At 42.6% G+C, this 22,486-nt stretch overlaps 1 protein-coding gene across 3 annotated transcripts in view; it reads right to left on the reverse strand.

The window, feature by feature from the left end:
• GARRE1 (granule associated Rac and RHOG effector 1) overlaps window positions 1–21,829 on the reverse strand; it is an 84,322-nt gene extending 62,493 nt beyond the window's left edge. Inside the window, exons 1-2 of one of the 3 annotated variants that reach the window (XM_058709250.1) lie at window positions 21,747–21,811; window positions 4,075–4,128 (exon numbers count right to left, since the gene is read on the reverse strand). The gene's annotated coding sequence lies outside the window, so the exon portion shown is untranslated. Of the gene's footprint in view, window positions 1–4,074; window positions 4,129–15,175; window positions 15,452–21,746 lie in introns of those variants that run through there. The other 2 variants (XM_058709252.1, XM_058709253.1) reach the window with 2 other exon arrangements.
• Between the last annotated feature and the right edge of the window lie 657 nt (window positions 21,830–22,486).

The raw sequence follows: 22,486 nt of genomic DNA on the forward strand, positions 1-22,486 counted from the left end.
TGTATAATTAATATACCGTGTTATGCTAGGTTTCAGATAGAAGGAATGTATTATTTTTTCAAATAAAAATAATTTTTCTAAAATCCAAACAAGTTGGGGGATTGTGTTATTAGTCATTAAACATTTTATTTTAGGGGTGCCTGGGTGGTTCAGTCGGTTGGGTGTCTGACTCTTGATTTTGGCTCAGATCATGGATGATCTCGCAGTTTGTGGGGTTGAGCCCGCACTGGGCTCTGTGCTGACAGTGTGGAACTTGCTTGGGATTCTCTCTCTCTCTCAAAATAAATGAATAAACTTTATATAAATAAACTATATATATATATACACACACACACACACACACACACACACACAAATAAAAAGACTGCTGTTCTTTTTTTTTTTTTTTTTTTTTTTAAAGGGATGCCTGAGTAGCTCAGTCAGTTGGGCATCCAACTTCAGTTAAGGTCATGATCTCATGGTTCATGAGTTTGAGTCCTGAATTGGGCTCTCTGCTGTCAGCACAGAGTCTGCTTCAGATCTTCTGTCTCCCTCTCTCTCTGTCCTTCCCCCAATGGCACGTGCATGTCCACGCACGCTCTTGCTCTCTCTCTCCAAAATAAATTAAAAATAAACTTTTTATTTTAGTGCTAAGTTCACAGTGAAAAAGAATCACTTAACAAGCTAAAATATGTATTAAAATCTCCTCATTGTTTGGTTTGCATATAGCTGCTTCATCAAAAATAATTACTTCAAACAAAAAGGCAATAACCAGTGCTGGTGAGGATGCGGGGAAATTGGGCACTCACACATTGCTAGTAGGATTGTAAGATGGGACAGTACTTTGGAAAAAACAGTTTGGCAGTTCCTCAAAATGTTAAATATAGTGTTACCACATGACCCAGTAATTCCACTCCTATGCACATACCCAAGAGAAATGAAAACTATATGTTCACACGAAAACCTGTACATAAATGTTCACGGCAGCATTACTCATAGTAGCCAAAAAATCGAAACAATCCAAATGTCTGCTCACTGATGAGTAGATGTGGTACAGCTATATAATACTGGATGTATATATATTACATACATGTAAAGGAATGAAGTATTGATACAAACTAAAATGGATGAACCTTGAAAACACGGCTAAGTGAAAGAAGCGAGACACAAGAAGCCACATGTTATATGATCCCATTGATACGGAATGTTCAGAACAGGCAAATCCAGAGACAGAAAGCAGATATGTAGAATGGGGAGTTACTGCTAATGGGTACAGGGTTTCTTTTTGGGGTGATGACAAAGTACTGAAGTTAGATAGTGGTGATAGTTGTACCACCGTGAATATGCTAAAACACACGGTATATAAACTATATCTCAATAAAGCTGTTATTTTTAAATGAATTTTTAAAAAATGAATTTAAATAATAAATCTTTCATTGCCATTTTCCTTTCGTAACTTCTCATTTAACAGCAAAAGGTACATAATAAAAAACAAGTTTCCCAGGGCCACTTTCATTTTTTTATTTTTTATTTCTTTTATATTTTTTAACGTTTATTTTTCAGAGAGAGACACATACACACACATAGAGCGTGAGCAGAGGAGGGGCAGGGAGAGGAGGAGACACAGAATCTGAAGCAGGCTCCAGGCTCTGAGCTGTCAGCACAGAGCCCAACGTGGGGCTCGAACTCACAAACTGTGAGATCATGACCTGAGCCAAAGTCAGATGCTCAACTGACTAAGCCACCCAGGCGCCCCAAAAACAAGTTTCCCAGGGACACCTTTAATGCCAGCGGTAGTCTCCTTTTCATACTTCATTAGAAAGCTGTACTTAAATGCTGCTAACCAGAATCTAGAAACGTCGGTGCCAAAAGGGTCCATAAAGATCATCTAATTTAAGCCTTCAATTTACAGATGAGGAGGAAAATCCCAGGATGCTGAACAGCTGCCCTAGACCAGAGAGCGCCGGGATCAAACTTGGGTGTGTGGATTCTCAGAGCTCCGAACACATATGTAAATGTTCTGTTCTGAACTATTCCGACTGGCAGACAGATTAAGCTATGCTGTAGCAACAAATCCTGAAACAAGTGGCTTAACCTGACAGATTTATTTCTTGCTCACATGAAGTTCAGCATGGGTCTGGCAGCCCTTCTTCAACTTGTCGTGACACGATCAGAACTTGTGTTTTCCAGGGGCACCTGGGTGGCTCAGTCGGTTAAGCGGCCAACTTCAGCTCAGGTCATGATCTCGCAGTCAGTGAGTTCAAGCCCCGCGTTGGGCTCTGTGCTGACTGCTCGGAGCCTGGAGCCTGTTTCGGATTCTGTGTCTCCCTCTCTCTGACCCTCCCCCGTTCATGCTCTGTCTCTCTCTGTCTCAAAAATAAATAAACGGTAAAAAAAAAAAAAAAAAAAAAAAAAAAAAAAAAAAGAACTTGTGTTTTCCAGTCATCTCAGCACAAAAAAAGGAACTCAGACCTACTCTTCACTACTTCCCACTGGAAGCAACACACATCACTTCCCCTCATGGCCCTTTGACTAGAATTAGTCACATGGTACCAATGTAATGACAAGAGAGGCTGGGAAATGTAGGGGCCCATATGGAATATTGGGTAAGCGTTACCATCAGCCATGGCTGACAACCCAGCCTTGCTGGGTGTTGTGTAGTTCTGACTAGGTGGTGGATGCAATTCTGATCCCACACAGGAGAGGCTGTTTGGTAACACAGAGTCCTCAAAGATGCTTTCCAGATGCCAGGTGATTCCCACATGGGCTGCTCCGGGACATGGTTCTGTGTTGTGTATATGTATGTGGAGTTGGGGAGTGGAAGATCGGGGGGGGGGGGGGGGGGGGGGCGGGAAAGGTCATAGACTCTTTTGAGAAACTGATGAAAAAACACTCCTAGTCAAACACATATCCAAAACACTGAGGTCTCCCTTCAGTTTTGGAATTGGAGCCCTAGGTGAAGAACCACCTGCCCTCCGTACTCCCTGTGCCTCAGTGAGAACCTGTGTCCATAATCCCTTCTAACAAGACCACTTAAGTCCCACAGTCAGGTGGGTTCTTCCCCAGGCAGAGAGAACACACAAGCCCCTTAAGAAGATGAAAACTGGCTTTTACTTATTCTTAACAGATCTGTTTGTTCCTGTGCTGATCTTTGCTATAATAAAACTAGACAGTGTTGAATTCAAGGAAATATGATGGAATTGAAATAACACTCAGGTTCTATCGTTTTCAAACAGGATTTTGCCAAGAGCTAAGAAGCAGGAAAGGTGGTGACATCCATTTAAGGAGTTGTCTTCACGGCGGTGATAACATCCCCTGACAAAATACTGTTGGATGGGTGATGGGTACCTGAGATCCATCAACCATTTGCTCTACTGCTGTGTATGACTGAACATTTCCACAATAAAAAGTATAAAATGCACACAGACATGCAGAGAAGCACCTGGATATATCTCTTTTGTTATTTTTTACATAAAATCCTTCTCAACGCTTAATGTTTTTCTAATGCTTTCACCCCATATTTATCTGCCTGAAGGGCTAAAATATGTTCAATCTATTTCAGGACATTTCTGTATTTTCTTACAAATAATTTTCACTGGGAAAATATTAATCACTTATGAATCCATTATTCATATGCATTGTGGAAGTCAATATACATTGTGAAAGACCTCAGTAGTTAGTTGTAGCCAAGACTTGTAAGATTTAAGTATTTTATTCATAGGCTTTAATGATGCCCAAGATTTACAAACACATAGCTGAAGAGGACATTTTAGTAGATAAGTCACGTTTTTTCAACACCACAGTAGTTTGCTAAATTCTCAATAGATTAAAATTGAACCCAGACCTGATTATGTCATTTAAAACCTTCCTTTCTGCAATCAAAGTCATCAGCAATTTCTATTTCAAACAATAACAAAGAACATGCTTGAAACTAGACAAGTATAAAAAGAGTTTTCTTATACTCCTAACTGATATCAAAAATGGTTTGGTCAGCCTGAGAAAATCTGAAAAGCTTCCCTTTATAGAGAGTACAGTGGATAAGAGAGTGACCTTAGGGACCGACTAACTGGGTGGGATCCTGGCTCTGCCACTTACCAGCTATGTGACCTTGGCAAGTTCTTTAACCTCTCTGTGCCTCAGTTTCATCATCTGTAAGATAGGGATAATAACAGTAACTACTGTTATGAAGTTAAATGAGTTTATACACATAAAGCACATAGAATGACACCTGGCACATACTGAGCACTAAATGATGAAGTTGTTATTGTCATTCCCATACAATAAGTGAGAGTAGGCAGGCCTTGTTATCTCTGTTCGTCTGGAGAAAAGTACAGACAAAGGTCCTGGAAAGGTCCCAACCCCGGAACTAAGTAGAAATCTATGTATCCTAGGGCAGGAGGCATCACATGTTTCAACGATGTGATAGCTATGATTTGGGAATACAGAGAATAATTATAAATCCATTTCAGTCATTAGCCAGCAGAGAAAATGGGAGTGAAAAGCAGTCCTGTTGTCTGCAACGGTATGGCACAAAGTAGCTTCACTTCAGAATGACGGGCTAAATAAATAGGCACACATACTTACCTTCCCACTGGCCCCAAATCCTAATGAAGTAACCATAAAGACATTGACAAGGGAATCACAACATAACAGTGATGAGTAGGGCTGAGGGATATAGTCTATTTAAATGCTGGCCACTTTCCAGAAGATGAAGAGAAGGCAGAGGGAATTATATGATACAACAGACCACAGCCGAGCTAAACACTTCCCAGAACACGCAGAGCCAAAGGCGGGCAGAGGGACAGAGCCTTTTTTCCTGGAGGAGCTGTATAAACACCTGGCTTTGAGTCAGCAGGTACAGAAGTAAGGAGTGGGAAATAGGTTCATCAACTTGATCTCCATACTTCTGATGGTTGGTCACTTAATCAGCTAACTCCTCCTATGGCAAAAGGACTGCTGGAAAAACAGGAACCTTTTCTCAATTACCTATATATATCATCAACCCAGTTCTTCACTGATAAGGATCATCAGACAGTAGACTTAAAAAAACAAAAATGAAAAACAAACACAAAAAACAAAAAACCCCTAACAACCAGAGGACACAAAAGGACACCTAGGATGAAAAGCAGATTGGACTCCAGAAGAAACACAGATTTTGTCCCTGAAAAGAAATTTTAACTGGTATCCTTAGAGTTAAATATAATGCACCCTTAAATATGCACCCTTAAAACAAAAGCAAGCAAACCATAAAGGAGGCAGAGGAAGAATTCTTGAAAATAAGAAATATGATTGCTAAGATGAAAAACAAGGGAAAAATAAAATGAGAGTGGAGTAGGGTGCAGGAGATATGCACACACATTTGCTTATATATTTTAAAGTAAGCAATAGAAGAATAAATCAAAAACCAATAAAAATGTTACTATGTGGTACAGAGTAAACAAGGGCATGGAAGAAAAGCCATTCATTCTCTCAATCTACCTTGCTTTATAGTTTTATCTTTAGGACTAAGTAAATATTTTGTACAACTAAAAAAAGAAAAGTAAATCAAAAAGAAAACAATCCCTAAAAATAAAAAAAAAAAAACAGAAAAATTAACCTAAACTATCAAATAGTGTGGCATAACCACACAGAGAAGGATTATTTCAAGTTGAAAACAGTATTTTTACTGTAACTCTTTGGTGTTACTGCCAACGAAGGAGAACAGACACAAATATAAAATCAAAGAAACAAAAATCCTTTAACGATTCATCTGATTTTGAGATATTAGCCTGAAATCATGATTTACCTTTTTCTTTCCAAAATGTACATGTTTACTTTACTAAAAAGACCTAGAAGGATTCACATCTCAGTTGTAATGAATGTCCCTAATACTATTTCCCACCCCCAAAACCAGAGCTCCTTAAAGAAATGGCTGATTCTAGATCTGGGGTCAGAAACAAAAAAGATAAGCCAGGAATTCTTATCAGGCCAGGCAGCAAGGAATTCTTCTAATGTGACTCCTGTCAAAAGGACTCAGACTCAACCTGAAGAATAAGCTGTATTAATGGCCAATAATGGGACAATTTAAGCATACTAAATAAATAAATGCATACTCTCCTAGAGCAAAATTCATTAAATATATAAAAATTAATGAGCTTGGACTTGGCAATGACTTCCTGGATAAAACACCGAAGCATAGGCAACAAAAGAAAAAAACAGACAAACTGAACTCATCAAAATTAAAACTATTGTGCACCAAAGGACACTATCAACAGAGTGAAAAGGCAACCCACAGAATGAGAGAAAATGTATGTAAATTATACCTCTGAAAGGGGATTAATATCCAGGATATATAAGAACTACATACAACTCAAAATAAAAAACAAAACAGAAACAAAAACAAAAACCCCAAACCAAACAATCCAGTTTTAATACGGGCAAAGGACGTGACTAGAAATAAACAAATGGCTAACAAACACATGAAAAGATGCTCAACATTACTGATCATCAGGAAACTGCAAATCAAAACCACAATGACATACCACCACAAATCCATGAGGGTGGCTATTATAAAAAGAAAAAAACCACACAGAAAATAACATGTTCTCAAGGATATTGAAAAATTGGAACCCTGGGCATCACCAGTGGATATATAAAACGGTACTGTCGCTGTGGAAACAGTACAATGGTGCCTCAAAAAATTAAATGTACAATTACCATAAGATCCAACAATTTCACTTCTTGATATATACACAACAAAAGAAGTGAAAGCAAGAACTTGAACAGATGTTTGTACGCCGACGTTCATAGCAGCATTATTCATAACAGCTAAAAGGTGGAAATAAGACGAATGTCCACCAATGGATGAGTGTAAACAAAATTTGGTACCACCATAAAATGGGATATCATTAAGCCTAAAAAGGAAGGAAATTCTGATACATGGTTCAACATGTTCATCCACGTGGCAAGCTACTTCTCTAACTTGTCAGGCCACCGTTCCACAGAAACCTGCAGTGGTGGCAGTATCTGGGTACTTAAGTGCTACAGGGAAGAAGGCAGAGATCATGGTCCCTACTTCCAAAGTCACAGCTAGGTAACAGGATCATCAAACACTCTGTTTCTCAAGCTCAGGTGGAGAGTGAAGAGGACAGGTGGGTGGAGAGTACAGTGCTGGTGATTTCTCTGGGGAGCCTGTCCTTTATCTTTTATATCTGTTTACAGCATCTTTCACTACGTGCACGCACACGCATGCACACCTAATTTCTGTAGTCAAATATGTTCATCTGTTCTTCAGTGTCAGGTTTTGCAACTTAATTTACTTGCCAAAATTAATGATCAAGCATAGATGAACCTTTCGAAAAAGATATATAAATGGCCAATAAGCATACAAAAAGATGCTCAGCATCATTAGCTATCAGGGAAATGCAAGTTAAAACCATGATACCACTTCACAGCAACTGAGATGGCTTTCATAAAAAAGACAGACAATACCAAGTGCTGGTGAGGATGTGGAGAAACTGGACTCCTCATATACTGCTTGTGGGAATGTAAAATGGTGCAGATACTCTGGAAAGCAGTCTGGCAGTACTTCAAAAGGTTAAAAATAGAATTACCACATAACCGAGCAATTCCACACCTACGTATACACCTAAGAGAAATGAAAAACATGTCTACGCAAAAAACCTGTATATGAAGTTTACTATTCATAATCGTAAAAACGTGGGAACAACCCAAATGTCTATCAACTGATGAATGAACAAAGAAGATGTAATTTAGCAGCCATCCAATGGGATATTATTCAGGCATAAAAAGGAATGAAACATTGATACACGCTACAACACGTATGTGCCTTGAAAACGTTATGCTAAGTGAAAGAAGACAGACACAAAAGGCCACATACTACAGGACTGCATTAATATGAAACATCCAGGATAGGCAGATCCATTGAAACAGAAAGTAGATTAATGGTTGCCTAGGGCTGGGGGATGAGAAGAATAAGGAATGAATGCTAATGGGTACAGGGTTTCTTTTTAGAGTGATAAAAACATTCTAAAATTGATTATGGTGGTGGCTGTAGAATTCTGAATGTACTAAAAATCACTGAATCATATATTTTAAATGGATGAATTATAGAGTATGTGAGTTATATTTCAATAAAGCTGTTATAAAAGAAAAAAAAAACCATGAACCACTCCATAAACAATTCCCTCTTCAAAGAAAAAAATACAGAATATTTTCTCTCCTCTCCAGTCTGTAACAATGTAAATCTAACTCTACCCTTGATAATGTGGAGACGCCACAGGAAATTCTTCAGGGAGATTAGTGAAGTTATTGTCTGTGAAGTTCAAAGCCCAATCATTTCCATGCTCTTTGTCAGTTCAGAATGACACAAGCCATATTTAGAAATGCGCTCCAGAAAAATGCTTTGAAGAATTTTATTCTCAACATTCATGAATTTAAAATATCTATCCAGGCAAGAGAAAATGCCCGAAAGATTTAGTTCTTTGTTCTCTGAGTCCTAGGACTCTACTTTTTTGGCTCCCCTTATCTGTTATCACACTAAGAGTGAGGCAATGCTGACTGAGGAGATGTTAGCTCTCCTAAGCTCCACTCCTGTCCCCCTGGCCATTCTTAGTGGCCTCTTTGAGCCACTCGTCCCCTGACAGACCTGAAGCACTATGGTTCCCCCAGAGTTCTATGCTGTGCCTTGTCTGTTTCTATTATCAACATATTCTCCCTGGGAGGATCCCCAAATCCATCTCTCTAGCCCAGATCTTTCTCCTGTGCTCCTGATCCCAAATATTCAACAAACTTCCGGACAGGTCCTCAAATCAAGTGCCCACAAACAACCCTCCCCGTCTTCCATTGCTCCTTTCCTGTCTTAGTGAACGTCATCGCCGCCTACCTACTGGATCCACCATCTCTACCTGTGAGCCAGACGCCTGGGTGCTATCCTCTACTCCTCACTCCCCTCTACAGCCACTTAATCATTTAGTCGTACCCTTCCTGCCTCCTGCCTCCTTAATAGCTCTCAAGTCTTTTCTCTTCAATCTTTATTGGCGATCCAGAGTTCTGATCTTCTTTTCCTCTTGCTGGAATTACACAGGAGCCTCCTTCCAAACTCCTGGACGGCTCCATTCTGGTTGCTGTGTCATTGTTTTAGAGCCAATTTAATTATCTACTCTGCTGCTTAACATCAGTTACGGCTGTCCACAACGCTTCCCAGCTGTCTTCCCCCACCCCACTGCCCACCACTGTCCAGGTCTTGCTTGTGCCATCTTCCCTCTTACCATCTACGTGCTCAGTTCCCTCTGCCTGGAAAGCTCTCCTGGTTTATTCTCACTTCTCTTGGATGTCTAACTTAGAAATCACCTCCTCTGGGAAGCCACCTTGGCAAAAAGTGAGCTAGGAGTCCCTCTGTGTGCTACTGTACCACACTGTTTTTGGCCATGTCTTAGCATTATCTTTACTGTATTTAACATACTGCATCACACTACCAGTTTGCGTGTTTCCCTACCACCTCCAACGCTCGGGATCATGGAACTCATTCAAGATATTCAAGAGTGCTAAGTACACTGTAAACATTCAACAGGTATTTGATGAATGATCAGTACATCCTCAGTATTTATTTAATGGTGATTTTTATACAGTCAGTGTTGCTGCCCACAGAGGCAGTGGTTAAGTGCTAGAAATAAGGCTCTGCTTAAAAAAAAAAACAAAAAAACAAAAACAAAACTACCGATGACATGTCATGTTCACACAAGCACTCCTCAACAAAACAAACCATTTATCAAGCGCCGACAATCTGTCAAGCATTAAACCATGCTTTAGCTACATAATCTCATTTAATCCTTGCTAGAACCCTAAAATAAAAACAGCTGACATGAACCAAGTGGGTATTCAATACTAGGCTTTGTGCTATGCACTTTACATGTTATTATCTAATTTAATTCTCTCCATGACCCTGTGAGGTAGGTGAAGCATCTAAAGAGGTTAAGTGAGTTTTTCAAGTTCTTGCCACGTGGCTAAGGTAGGAGTCACCAAGAGAACTGGGTTTGGGGCCTGGCAGTCTGCTGCCAGAGGCGGAGCTCTCCACCGCACTATCCCACCTCTGTCAAATATCTAGATGGCAACATTCTGTTTATCACTCTTAGAGAATATGGCTTAAAGCTGTAGTCTTGGAAGTGACAGGAAGTTGAGCTGGAGTAATGAAAAGTAAAGAGATTTCTCTTTAGGAGATCATACCCATATCTACTCTTGATGACACCCACATTCAACTCTGGTCAAGACCCCTCTCTCCCTCCCTCCCTCCCAGGACTAGACCCATGAGACATCTCCTCAGGTCCTTCAAACTATACTTAGTCATCCTTCCACTCCCTGCTCCTCCTGCTGTATTTACTGTCTTGGTTAAAGGCACCTCCAACCATGAGCCTAAACCCAAGACGTTGCCCTACGTGGGCCCTGTCCTGGTCCCTTTGCTTTCTATCCCTTACATTCAATCCCACCAATTCTGTTCACCTGGTCTACAGCAACTGCTCCATAAATGTTAGCTATTGTTACTGCTACATGCAGTAGCCTCTAAATGCCTCTCATTTTCTTCTTTATACATGCAGTAGTCTTCTGGAGCAAGCAAGACAGGACTGAGAGAGAATGCTTGCCGTGAGGACCAGAAGCCAAGCTGTCAGATGTTCAGACCCAGCTCTTTCAACTGAAGTATGCAGAAGGGAAGATGTACCTCAGCGTTGGAACCCAACATTGTATTTTATTCCATTTTACAAAAGTAGAAGTCAGCATTCAATCCTTTAACACAGCGGTTCTCAACAAGTGGAGGAGAGGATACTTCACACACATACACACACATGCACCCACCTCAGGGGACATTTGGCAATGTCTGGAAACATTTTTTGGTCATCACAACTGGGGCAAGTGCTAGTGGGTAGAGGCCAGAAATGCTAACTATCCTATGATACACAGGGCATCTCCCTTGTTCATCCAAAGACAATTACCCAACCCAAGATGTCCACCTTCCGTGTTCAAGTTACCTAATGTGTAAAAAGTTACTTCTCTCTGGGAAGAGGATACATACTTCCTACATAAGCTATCACAGGTCCACAATACAGTAAGAGTTATCATGGGAAAACAAGTGGTAAATGCTAAACAGTGGCTTAAAAAACAAACACCATTATGAGTTCAGGGGAAGGAGAATACCACAAAGGCTGAGGCACTCTTCAAAGATCTCAGAGAGCAGACAGGGCTCTTTAGTCCCCTCCGAGCCTGCCAGTCAAGGCTCCCACTAAGTGACCAGAACCCACCTTTCCAGCCTTACTTGGAACAGGTCCCTTCAGCCTATCCTCTGCTTCTGCCAGACTGTTCACCCAGGACAGCAGCTGGGCCACGACGTCCCGCTCCTACTGTTATAATGGAGAAAACCTCTCACCTACTGCACAGAAGCCCTGCCCTCCTACTGAGCAACACCACACCACACCACACCAAGGGTAAGGAGGACTCGTCATCATCTCAACCCAATCATAAAATCAGGTTCCTGTGATTCCTACAGGAAAGAGGTAGCGAAAAGACTAAGGTGGAAAATGTTTTAAATGGCTCAGGCCCTAAGGCCTTGTCCTCTGCCACCCCAAATCAGTGCTTAGCAGCAGCCAGCCAGGAGCTGCCTCATTTCCTGTAGTTGCTCGGTAAAAATAGGAAGTGGGGGAGGAAGTTCGCAAAGCAGAAACAAAAGTAATCACTGCCTAGCTTCCTGAACACAAATCACTGAGCAGGGAGGGTATCATTAAAACATCAAAATGGAAAGGCAGGCATGGAGAGCCAAAGCCAGAGGAAAGGAAGTGACACTTCTGGGTCCACCAAGCCCAGATTATTTCTGTGCCCAGGAGACTGCCCCCAAATAAAAATATGTGCGAAACTGAACACTAGCCTATTATACGGACACGGTTTCCATGGAACTAATGTTAATTAGTTAAAGAATGTTAATTTAAAGAATCATGCAAAAACTCCGGAAACATTAAAGTTCTATCAGAGTAAAACATGTCAGTGAAAAAGTTTTAAGGAGGCCAAGATTATTTTTTTTTCTGTTCAAGAAATGACTACTAAAACTACTGTTAATGCAAAACAAAAACTTACTGAATAACTGATCAGTTGACAAAATCCGAAGTTCATGTATCCTAAAGTGAGCTATGAAAACTCAAGGACATAGAAAAAAAAAAAACAACAAACCCTACTAAATAGAAACTCTAATCAATGTTCGAATTTACAATAGTTAAAATAAAGATGTTACTATACCCATCCCACAGCAACACCTTGAACCCTGTGAATGGTGCCTGAGTGTTCCAGGAACCCAGGATATCAGTGCCTGCGGTCAAGGAGCTTCTGGTCTAAGAGGGGAACTAACTGTCTCCACACGTGATGTCTGACTGTCTCCTGTCCTGACACTTGCTCTGTAACACTGTAACATTTATCACCACAAAACAGGACATTCCTCTACAATAACAAAGCAAGTTGTCATTAGTGGGTCTGAAGAGCTTTTTTTATTTAGTAATCTACAAACAACTGATAATTTAAGCAGAAGAAAAAAATTTTCTAACCATAAAGTCAACAGAGTTGAAATTCAGTTTCAAAATAGCACAGGCAAAATAAAAAATAAAAAAAAAAAGGCCAAATGTGTTACATAGTCATATAGATGAAGGGCAATTTTGTTTAAATTGAGGGTATTTTGGGGGTGGGGAGAGAAAGGAAGATCAAAGGCTAGTTTATTTTTTTTAAGTTTATTTATTAATTTTGAGAAAGAGAGTGCAGGAGAGGCAGAGAGAGGGGGAGAGAGAGAGAGAGAAAATCCCACACTGACTCAGCACTGTTAGCACAGAGCTGACACGGGGCTTGATCCCATGAACTGTGAGATCATGACTTGAGTCGAAACCAAGAGTTGGACACTCAACCAACTGAGGCACCCAGGCGCCCCAAGACTAATTTATTTTTGTAAACAGCATATCAATAAGTAGAAAAGTCAATGAAATGGATGGTAATCACCATATATTCAGTTTCATACCAAGAAAAATGGTGAAAATTTAATGGGAAAAAAAATCCATTATGGGTCCTCATGAGGAGAGATCTAGCTAGGTATTGAATTTTTTCGTTAATAAATCAACCTACTGTATCCTAAGACTTGTGTTTAGTCTTATAAAATCAAAAGAGTAACTCAAAAGCTGTTGCCTTTAAAACAAAACAAGGATAGAAATTTTGAAAGAATTTTATTAGAGGAACACTCTGAGCGAAAAAAACTTTATTCAACAGAAGTCTTCAAAAGAAGGAAAAGCAGGGGGTGGGGGCAGCTGGCAAAGCCTTGCCAAGAAAAGGTTTATCTACAAATAACTACCACACATCACCAAAGGATAAATAAAGTTAGCTCTGAAACTTCTGAGAGAAAGTCTGCTCAGGTAACACCAGGTTTTTATTTATAAACTAAAATGGTTTGGGGCCATTAAAATTTTTCACATCAGGGGCACCTGGGTGGCTCAGTCGGTTAAGTGACCAACTCTTGATTTTGACTCAGGTCATGACTCACGGTTCATGAGTTTGAGTCCAGCATCTGGCTCCATGCTGGCAGCGCTAAGCCCGCTTGGGGATTCTCTCTACATATCCCTCTGCCCCTACCCTGCTTGCACGTGCTCTCTCTCAAAATAAACATTAAATAATTTTTTTAAATAAAAAGTATTGAAAAAAATTTTTTCATATCAAATGCAGCTGAGCACTATGAAAACATTCACAACAACAAATTTTGCCCATGACAGAAATTCGGGTATAAGTCAAGGAGAATGACCTAAAGTCCATCTTTTTTCTAAACTGAAGTATAGTTGACTAAAGTCAATCATTTTTTAAAAAACACAAGCACTGATGTAATTTTTTGAACCCAAATTGTTAAAATGGTCCCCCAAATCTACATCTATTAAAAACCTCTAGTTTATTTTTATTAGTATATTACGTGAAAAAGCCTTGATCAACACTCAGCTCTGTTTGAGCCTAGTTTTAGCAGCTGTTATTCGCAAAGTTTCCTAACATAAAAGCAAGTTGAACTAATGAAAATTGATGTGCCCATTAGAAAGTGATTTAAGAAAACTTAATAGTGCTACTCATTCTTAACAATCTGCACTGTGGAACCTATTTAAAATTAACCTCAAATGGGGAAAAACAAGTATTTATCAAGAAACTCATATACAAATGGGTAAACCAAACTGTAATCTATAAATTATTTCTCTTACTATGGAGAGGAATTACACAAATTTTAGATAGATATGCTTCAGATTCAGGACCGTTTCTGAAAATTTAAGGCACCCTTGAAAAATTTTATCAGTGGACAATTACCCAGCTCCTGCCTCCAAGCTGGGAACACTGCCTTCAATTCTGCACACCCAGCAAGCCTTCCCAACTCTCAAAAAGAACCACAAGTCAGAGCGAAGGCAGAGGGACCCCATTCTACCTCACAAAATCGCAGCAGGTCAAATAATTAGGAGTGAGGACATTTAAGAAGCCTCCTCTCCATCCCTCCCATTCTCCCCAGGCAGGGAAGACAGCGCTAGAGCAGGCCTGCAGTGGCTTACCGCCAGACTGACTTCCAGGCTCTGCCACTTCTCCAGGCCATGAGCCCTCACATACTCGAGCATTTACTGAGGCCCTACTATGTGCACGACACCGCTCCAGGCACTGGGGATACAGTGATGAATGAAACAGACACAATTCCTGTTCTTGAGGAGCTTCCAACCTAATGGGAGAAAAAGCTCATGCTTTTACCTTGTAGGTAAGATGCTCCAATACAAAGAGATTTCCTGGAAACAGGCACTGACAAAGTGCAAGTCGTTATCGCTATGGGTTTGGGAGTCAGACTGACCTAGATATGCATCTTTGTTCTCAGTAATTACCAGTTGAGTGAATGGCACTTACTAATCTACGCCTCAGTTTCTTTGAACTCTGTGCCTCAGTTTCTTCAGTCCAGTGGGGAGGCCTAAATCCATAAACCACAGTACCTGGCACAGCTTGAGTCTCACTCAGGAACTGCAGCTATCCGCTCGGCACCAGTCTGGGCACCAGTCAGAAAGAAGCATTTTATCTTCTGGTGAAATTCTTCATACTGCCCTACTGTCAGTGAAAAAAGCAAACTTTTGCTCCTCAAAATACCACAGTTACAATATTTTTCAAAAATAGTACTTACCTTCCTGCTGCTCTGACCCCAACTCTCAAAGTCCTGGCAACGAACTAAGAGGGCGGCCCTGTGTCCTTCAGAGGGAAGGTCAAGGCTCCTCCCATTTCCCTGCTCACCACTCCCTCCCCTTCGGCCCCTAGCTGAAGGAAGATGAGCCAGGACAAGGCTGAAGAGGGGGACTGCCTCACATTATGAAGCACAGGGATGTGGCTGCATTCTCTGCTACTCTGAGACTCAGGGGCAGGACAGGTCTTTGGGAGCACGAGAGAGGGACCACTTTTGACTTCCCCGCCCAGGTTACCGCAACCTGCAGCACTTGAGTCTGGGAGCCGGGCCAGCTCTCCTCTGCCAGTTCTCAGGCATCCACCTCTAGGACCTGGGGGGTGGGGTAGGGGAAGACTCTGGGATTCCCAGGTTCCCCATCGTAATTACCATCTTGCTAGTACCTAATCCCAAAATTATTTCTAAAATGAAAATTTAGATTTTTTTTTCCAGGTAATATCTAGATCTAATTCTGCACTCAAAAAACTATCCCATTAACACTCTTTGCAACTACCAATTTGAAAAAGCACATATCAGACTGTGGCCCAGACACAAGGGACATGTCAAACAGTTAAAAAAAAAAAAAAAAAGTGACAGCATCTAGGAATGAATCCTAGAAACAGACTCAGTAAATGTAGAGGCCTGTATCCAAGACACTCACTGGCAGCACTGTCCACAGGCATCCACCTGGAAGTAGCCCACGTATTCTGCATTACGGGATTCATTAAATAAATTACACAGGAACATCTACATCATGGCCATTTCAAAGATCAAGGTACATTTCATCAAACCTAGGATGTCATTTATAAATCATATCATTATTTTATACCTGCTAAGAGAAACTCTGCCATATAATGACAACCTGCCATCACACGCTATATCCCAATTTTAGGCTCCCTTCAGCCTCTTGCCTGTCTCATTTCTCTGTCTGTCTAGGGCACAGATCACCCTTGAAACAAGTCCCTGTGTTCCCTTTTCTCTCATTTCACTTTTTCTAGCAGTTGCCCATATTTAAGATCCACTGTTTGGATGAAACCATCCTGGGCCCCTTCAGTTCCCAGAGCCTGTCGTGAGCTCCTGCAGCCTCCACTGCCATTGCTTTTTGTTAGCTTCCCTTTCTGCATGAACTGCAAGTGCGCAGCAACAGGCTGGCCCCATCTTCACATGCACCGCAGTGCACAGTACAAGGCCACAAGGCCACACCACCACCACCACCACCACCACCACCACCACCACCACCACCACCACCAAACACATCGGTCAGGAACTGTTCTAAGGACTTCACAAGTACTGACTCATTTACACCTCACTGTAACTCCGGGAGATAGCTAATGCTGCCTCTCCCATTTTCAGACAGGGTAAAATGGGGGAAAACAGAGGCTGTGTGACTTAGAGATTAAGGACTAGTAAGTGGCAGAGGCAGGAACGGAACCCAAGCAGTCTGGATAGAGTCCTTATTCTCAACATCTATGCTACATTCCCCCTCTTAATGACTGCTACATACATGGCAAACATTTAAAAATTTGCTTTAACTTTTAATTGAAAATATAATACACATATACAGTGAAAAGGAAATCACACAAAAGAGTATGTGAGAAAAAGCTAGTTCAGTCTAACAGCCTAGATTTCTTGGGCTTCATCCCAAAGGCAACCACTGTTTCTTTTCTATCATTCCAGGAATTTTTTTCTACACTTAGAAACCTATTTCATGGGGCGCCTGGATGGTTCAGTCAGTTAAGAATCCAACTCTTGATCTCAGCTCAGGTCTTGATCTCAGGCTTATGAGTTCAAGCCCCATGTTGGGCTCCGTGCTGGACATGAAGCCTACTTAGAAAAACAAAAACCAAAACATTTCATGTGTACCTCTCTCTCTCTCTCTCTCTCTTTTTTTTTTTTTTTTTACACAAATGGGCCCATATATAGTGTTCTGCATCTTGCCTTTTTCACTGAATGACATTTCTCCAAGCTTGATGCATATCTGCACCTGCACCCTTTTTTATTCAATGCTAAGATACACATATTTTCACATTTTAACCCAAGATGGTTCATAAAGTCAGAGGATCTTGATGGGCGTGGACTTCATCAGGAAATACATGAGTCAGAAAGGCTTTTAAATGTACAAAAGATACCAAGTGTTAGCCTTGCAGAGATGTGCAGACTGAATCACCCACCAGGCAGAGACCAACCAGCTGACCTTCCACATGTTACTTCTCCTGTAATATACCTCTCTACTTCATGGGGTTGTTGTAAAGACTAAACAAGGTAATATACACAAGACACATGGCACCAAACCTGGCTACCACAGTGAGTCTAAGGGATTAACATAATACCTGACACATTGTTAGTGCCCAATAAGTTACATATTGTTCTTAATTGTTTCTTCAAGAGCTGGCTCCACTTTCCTCTCCAATCTCACTTCCCTCTACTTCCTTATTCGTACCTGCCTACCCTTTACCCTAAAACTCTATAGCTCACATACCTCAGCCTGCTCACCTCTACACCTTTGTGCCTGTCATGGCCCTCCCTAAAAGTCCTTTCCCCTCACTGTGGTGCCGAACTAACGTTCTCCCACAGTATGCAGCTCAAGCCCACCCTCCAGGGAATCTTCCCTGACAACTGCAGGTGGATTCTCTGGAAGAACGGTTTGGGAAAATTGTATCTATCATGGCTACCCCTTTTGGTTCTAGGTTTTGTCAGTGCACCCAGGAGCAAGCTGGTCCAGGGCAACTGATTCAGGTCACCTAAACTCAAAGATGACTATGTATGAACCAGAGGGCTAGTTACTAAATTTATAAATACCCATGAAAGCTAATATTTACTGAGCACTTACCAGATGCCAGGCAGCAAAAAGGAAAGTACTACTATTATCCCCATTCTACAGAAGGGCAAACAGAGATTAGCCAGCACCCCAAGACCAGGATCTGATCCAAGCAGTCTGCATATGGAGCTCTCAGCCATTCATAATCTCTCGTTGGCAGAAAATCTCCATGTGAAGCCATGTTCTAATCAGAAGGTATCAGGAGAATGGAAGCAAAGGAAGGGAAAGATTCTCCTGGGTAGGGGCATCAACAGAGATGCACCCATCTGCTTGATGGCTCACTGAAGGACTGCACACAGCTCCTCTGGCCAGAGTCCCCAGGCAGTCCTACAGACATATCACCAAATTCCTCTCTTGGATTCACCACCCCAATTTCCACAGACAGCATCCCAACCCTCTCCTAGAAATGCAGTCTTTCTTCTGAGGATACAAAATTAAGTTTAAGCAATTCTGGCTACAAACACATTCCAATCATGCCTTCTTGGGGTTATAGCTGGGTCATTTTGGTTGAACTTAAAGTTTTCCCTGAAATTCTCCAAACTACACTTACAAAAATGTCTCTTGGTTTACATCTTTTCTATAGACAGCTCTTTTATTCTCATTTCATTCACAGATGATCACTGATTCGTTCAACAAACACTTGATTGTTCCCAGAACACTGTGTTCTAGGTCCTGGAGATAATAGCAGTGAACAGGACAGGCAAGATCTCTGAAACCTGGTGGAGCTTATCATGTGTCCCCCACTTCTAGGCACTTATGACACTTTATGGCAATTGCTTATTTGGCCTTCTTGTTCAGGCTGTGCCTTTCAGCTCTGTATTCCAATTTTCCACAACAGTAACTGGCCCACACTGTGAGTACTTCATAAATGTGAGTTGACTAAATTAATCAATAAAAGCACTGGGTCTCATCTTTCTCATCCAGGGTGGGACCAGATTATGTCTGAAGTCCCTAAGAGTAAACATACAAAATCTAAATCATGTTAAAGGGACAGAAAGCAAACCGCAAATACAACTCCAATCAAGAAGGAAAATGGAATGAGATAGGTCCTTAGAGTCATGAAAGACAGGCCACCTTGGGAAGCAGTGAAGGGCTCCCTCACCTGGAGAAAGCACAGACTGGAGAACATGACCAGGGGTCTGTTGGAGGTACGGAAATGACTTGCAGTAAAGTCTGAGTTGGGGTCAATGTATGGAGACAGGAGTGAGGGGGTGAAGTGGTTGGTTCTCTGCCTAGATCTCATACTGGATGAGCGCAAAGAAGCACTGTTTTGGGGGAAAAGAGGTAGAGGCATGAAGCTAGGCCTTGGAAAATGCTCATAGACAGATGTGGGATGAGCACCAACAAAGACAAGTGGAAAACCACAGTCACAAAGTTTAAGAAAAGGACTACAATAGCTCCAAGTCAAAAAGGCCAACCAAGAGGAGACTGACAACATCAAGAAAATCTGGCTTACCATGCCAAATATTTATGGTCAAGGTCAAGGGAAATGAGTAAGCAGCAGCCCCTGCATCTATCGATTGGGCCTCAAGAGCAGTTTCAATAGAAATAAACACATTTGAAACACAACCCCTCACTCATTCAGGCTCTTAGTGAACTTATACTAAGAGAAAAAGGCACCCCCCCCACCCCCCTTCCCCGGCCCCACCATAACTCCAAAGTAAAGCTATTCCTTATTCAAACCAACATTCTTTGTCCAGAGAGGAAGGTCATCATTTTCCACTAAGGACGAAGTCTCAGGAGGGAAAGAAAGAGACTGGGCACCCAACCCATGTGATGCCCCAGCCGACTAGCTCTTACATACGATTATTTTCCTACAGTCTTGGAAGCACCACTTGACATAAAGCTTCTGGTGTATTAGGCTCCGGGATTGAAATAGAATAAACATTTAGTAAGATTTCAGCAGAATCATATGCAACTTGTTTAAATTTCTTTTTTAAAGGATGCTTAAAACATGCTGTCTTCCAAAAATCCAGAGATAATTTTAGATTGAAAAATCAAGGCTTGCCAAGGGAATCTGAGAGCTTTTCTATCTTGGTCTCCAATGCTAACCTACGTATTCGTGTGCAAAAATAGAGGAAGATTAGAATCTCAAATGCCAGACTGAAAAGTTGCCACAACAAACCTGAACTCTTCATATGGAGTTTGTTATCCTGTCAGCAAGAAAGCAATGAAACAATAAACTAAACTTTTCATTTTTAAAGAGAAAAAGAAAAGGAAAAAAAAAAAAAAACACACCCAAACACGAAATATTTCCTAGCCTTGTAAAGGAAAATTATTAAGAAAAAAGAAAAGATACTGTGAACGAAATTTAAAAACGGTCTTCACAAAATCTACATATCAAATTTGTGAGTAGTGTCTTATAAACACATACTGAGAACTTCAGATCTAAAATATGATAAAATGGCAGTCATAGCTTATTCAATAAAACTGGGTCAACTAACCATTTGGAAAATATTTTCTATCTCACACCAAAACGAAATTTTGAGTAGCAATTTTTAAACCGAAATTTAAAAAAATAATCATAATAAAACCATGAAATGAGAAGCAAAATGAATGGAAGTTTTTATAACACCGGGACGGAGAAGAATTTTTCCAACTTGTCAATAAAGGAAACAAATATAACCGATTTTTTACACGAAGGTTACCTTTGACCTCATTTGTAAATTTATCCTAAACCAATCAGACGATTCCTTTGGACAAAATTATCTTGTGATGTGACCAACTGGGAACAATCTACCTATGTACCAGCAGGGCTTTGAATTACGGTGTGCAATCAAGTCCACAGAAGTGACAATACAAGTGAAATGCGTTGTATTTACTGACATAACCAAAATGTTAGCAATGATCGTCACTGAGTGGCAGGCTGGCGGATGACTGTCATTTGAAAAAGTATTGTCACAACACTTTTTGTGTTGTCTTGAATGTGAGGAGAATGAATTGCTTTTATAATGGGGGTGACGGTGCGGGAACAAGCTTTTTTCAAATCGGGGTCCCCCAACCTGAGTGTTCACCTAGCAAATTTTGTGAGGAGTATGAACAGAATTCTTATCATGCCAACCAGGCGTGCTTCTTTGCTCGCACCGCGCGGAGCAGGAAGACACACCCCTGACCCTGCACTCGCCCCACAGGCGTGGGTCCCTTCAGCCCCCAGCCCTGCCGGGTCCCCGCAGAACGTCCCCCGGCCCGACTGCGCCAGCAGGCTCCGCGGGGCCGGCAAATCGTGTCCCTCGGTGGCCCCGCACGGCCGCGAAGGTGCGCGCAGCCGGCCAGGCAGCCGCGGGGCGGCGTGAGGGCCGCGTCCCCAGCCAGTCTCGGCGGACCCCGGACGCCCACAGGCCGCCGTGCCTCCGCGGACCGCTCCGCCGGCTTCCGGGAACGGGCGCCGGCGCCAGCCCGACCTCCCCGGCCCCGGGGGCCCGAGGGAGCGCCCCCCGCCCCTCCCGTCCAGCGTCTGCGGAGTACCCCGGCGCCCCCCGTCCCGGGCACGAGCCATGAGGCCCCTCCGGGCTTCCGTCCGCCCGGCCAGCGCCCCCAGAGCCCGGCGTCCTCCACAGCGGACGGGCAAGGGGCGGGAGCCCACGGCCCCGCGCCCCGCGGCCCCGAGCGGAGCGGCTGTCCGCGAGCTCGTCCAGTCGCCAGTCCCGGCCCGCAGCCCACCGGCCACCCACCAGCCCGCCCGCCTGCGCCACGGAGTGCCCGCTCGCGCCCGTTCCTCACCTGCGACGCGCCCCGGCCCCCAGCACACCGCCCGGACCGGCTGTGTACACCGGAAGTGACGTCTCCAGGCCGGCCCCGCCCCCGCCCCAGGCGGACGCCGGAGTGGAGGCGGACCCGGGGGCTCGGAGCCGATCCCCGCTGCGCGAGCCGGGAGGGGGCGGCCCTGAGCTTCCTACCCCGGGCACCGAGGACCTCCCTGTGGGACGGCTAGGGTGGGGGCTAAAGACAGTCGGCCAGAGCCTGCAGGGCCACCCCTATCCTCCACTGTGGCTTGGCCTGTGGGCGGGAGGGGTTAGCTACGTCCTCACAGACTTATTATTGAAATAGATTACTCAAATAATGAGTGCTTACTGGATGCCACGTCCTGACAGGCACTGTAGGAACAGGGTAATGCCCTCACTCTCATTGGTTTATTCTCTAGTGGAAACACAATAAAATTGCCACAAATACGCACGATGAGATAGTGCCAATTGTGACAAGTGGTAGGAGGGGAAAGTGAAAGAGGGAGGGGGAGAGTTCCCTGACCTAGTGTAGGAGGGTGATCAGGGAATTATTTGCCCAGGAAATAGAACAGGAGTTGAGGCCCTAAAGGAGAGAAGGAAGAAACAACTTAGAGAAGCAGAGAGGAAAGCATGTTAGGGCAGAAGAAACAGCAGGTGTCTTCAATGTGTGTTCGAGAAACTAGGATAGTAAGATTTTGACTGAGAGCAGTGGGAAACTAGTAAATTTAAAGCGAGGGA

The sequence above is a fragment of the Neofelis nebulosa genome, chromosome 17, assembly GCF_028018385.1.
Source record: "Neofelis nebulosa isolate mNeoNeb1 chromosome 17, mNeoNeb1.pri, whole genome shotgun sequence".
In the NCBI taxonomy this organism is placed as follows: domain Eukaryota; kingdom Metazoa; phylum Chordata; class Mammalia; order Carnivora; family Felidae; genus Neofelis; species Neofelis nebulosa.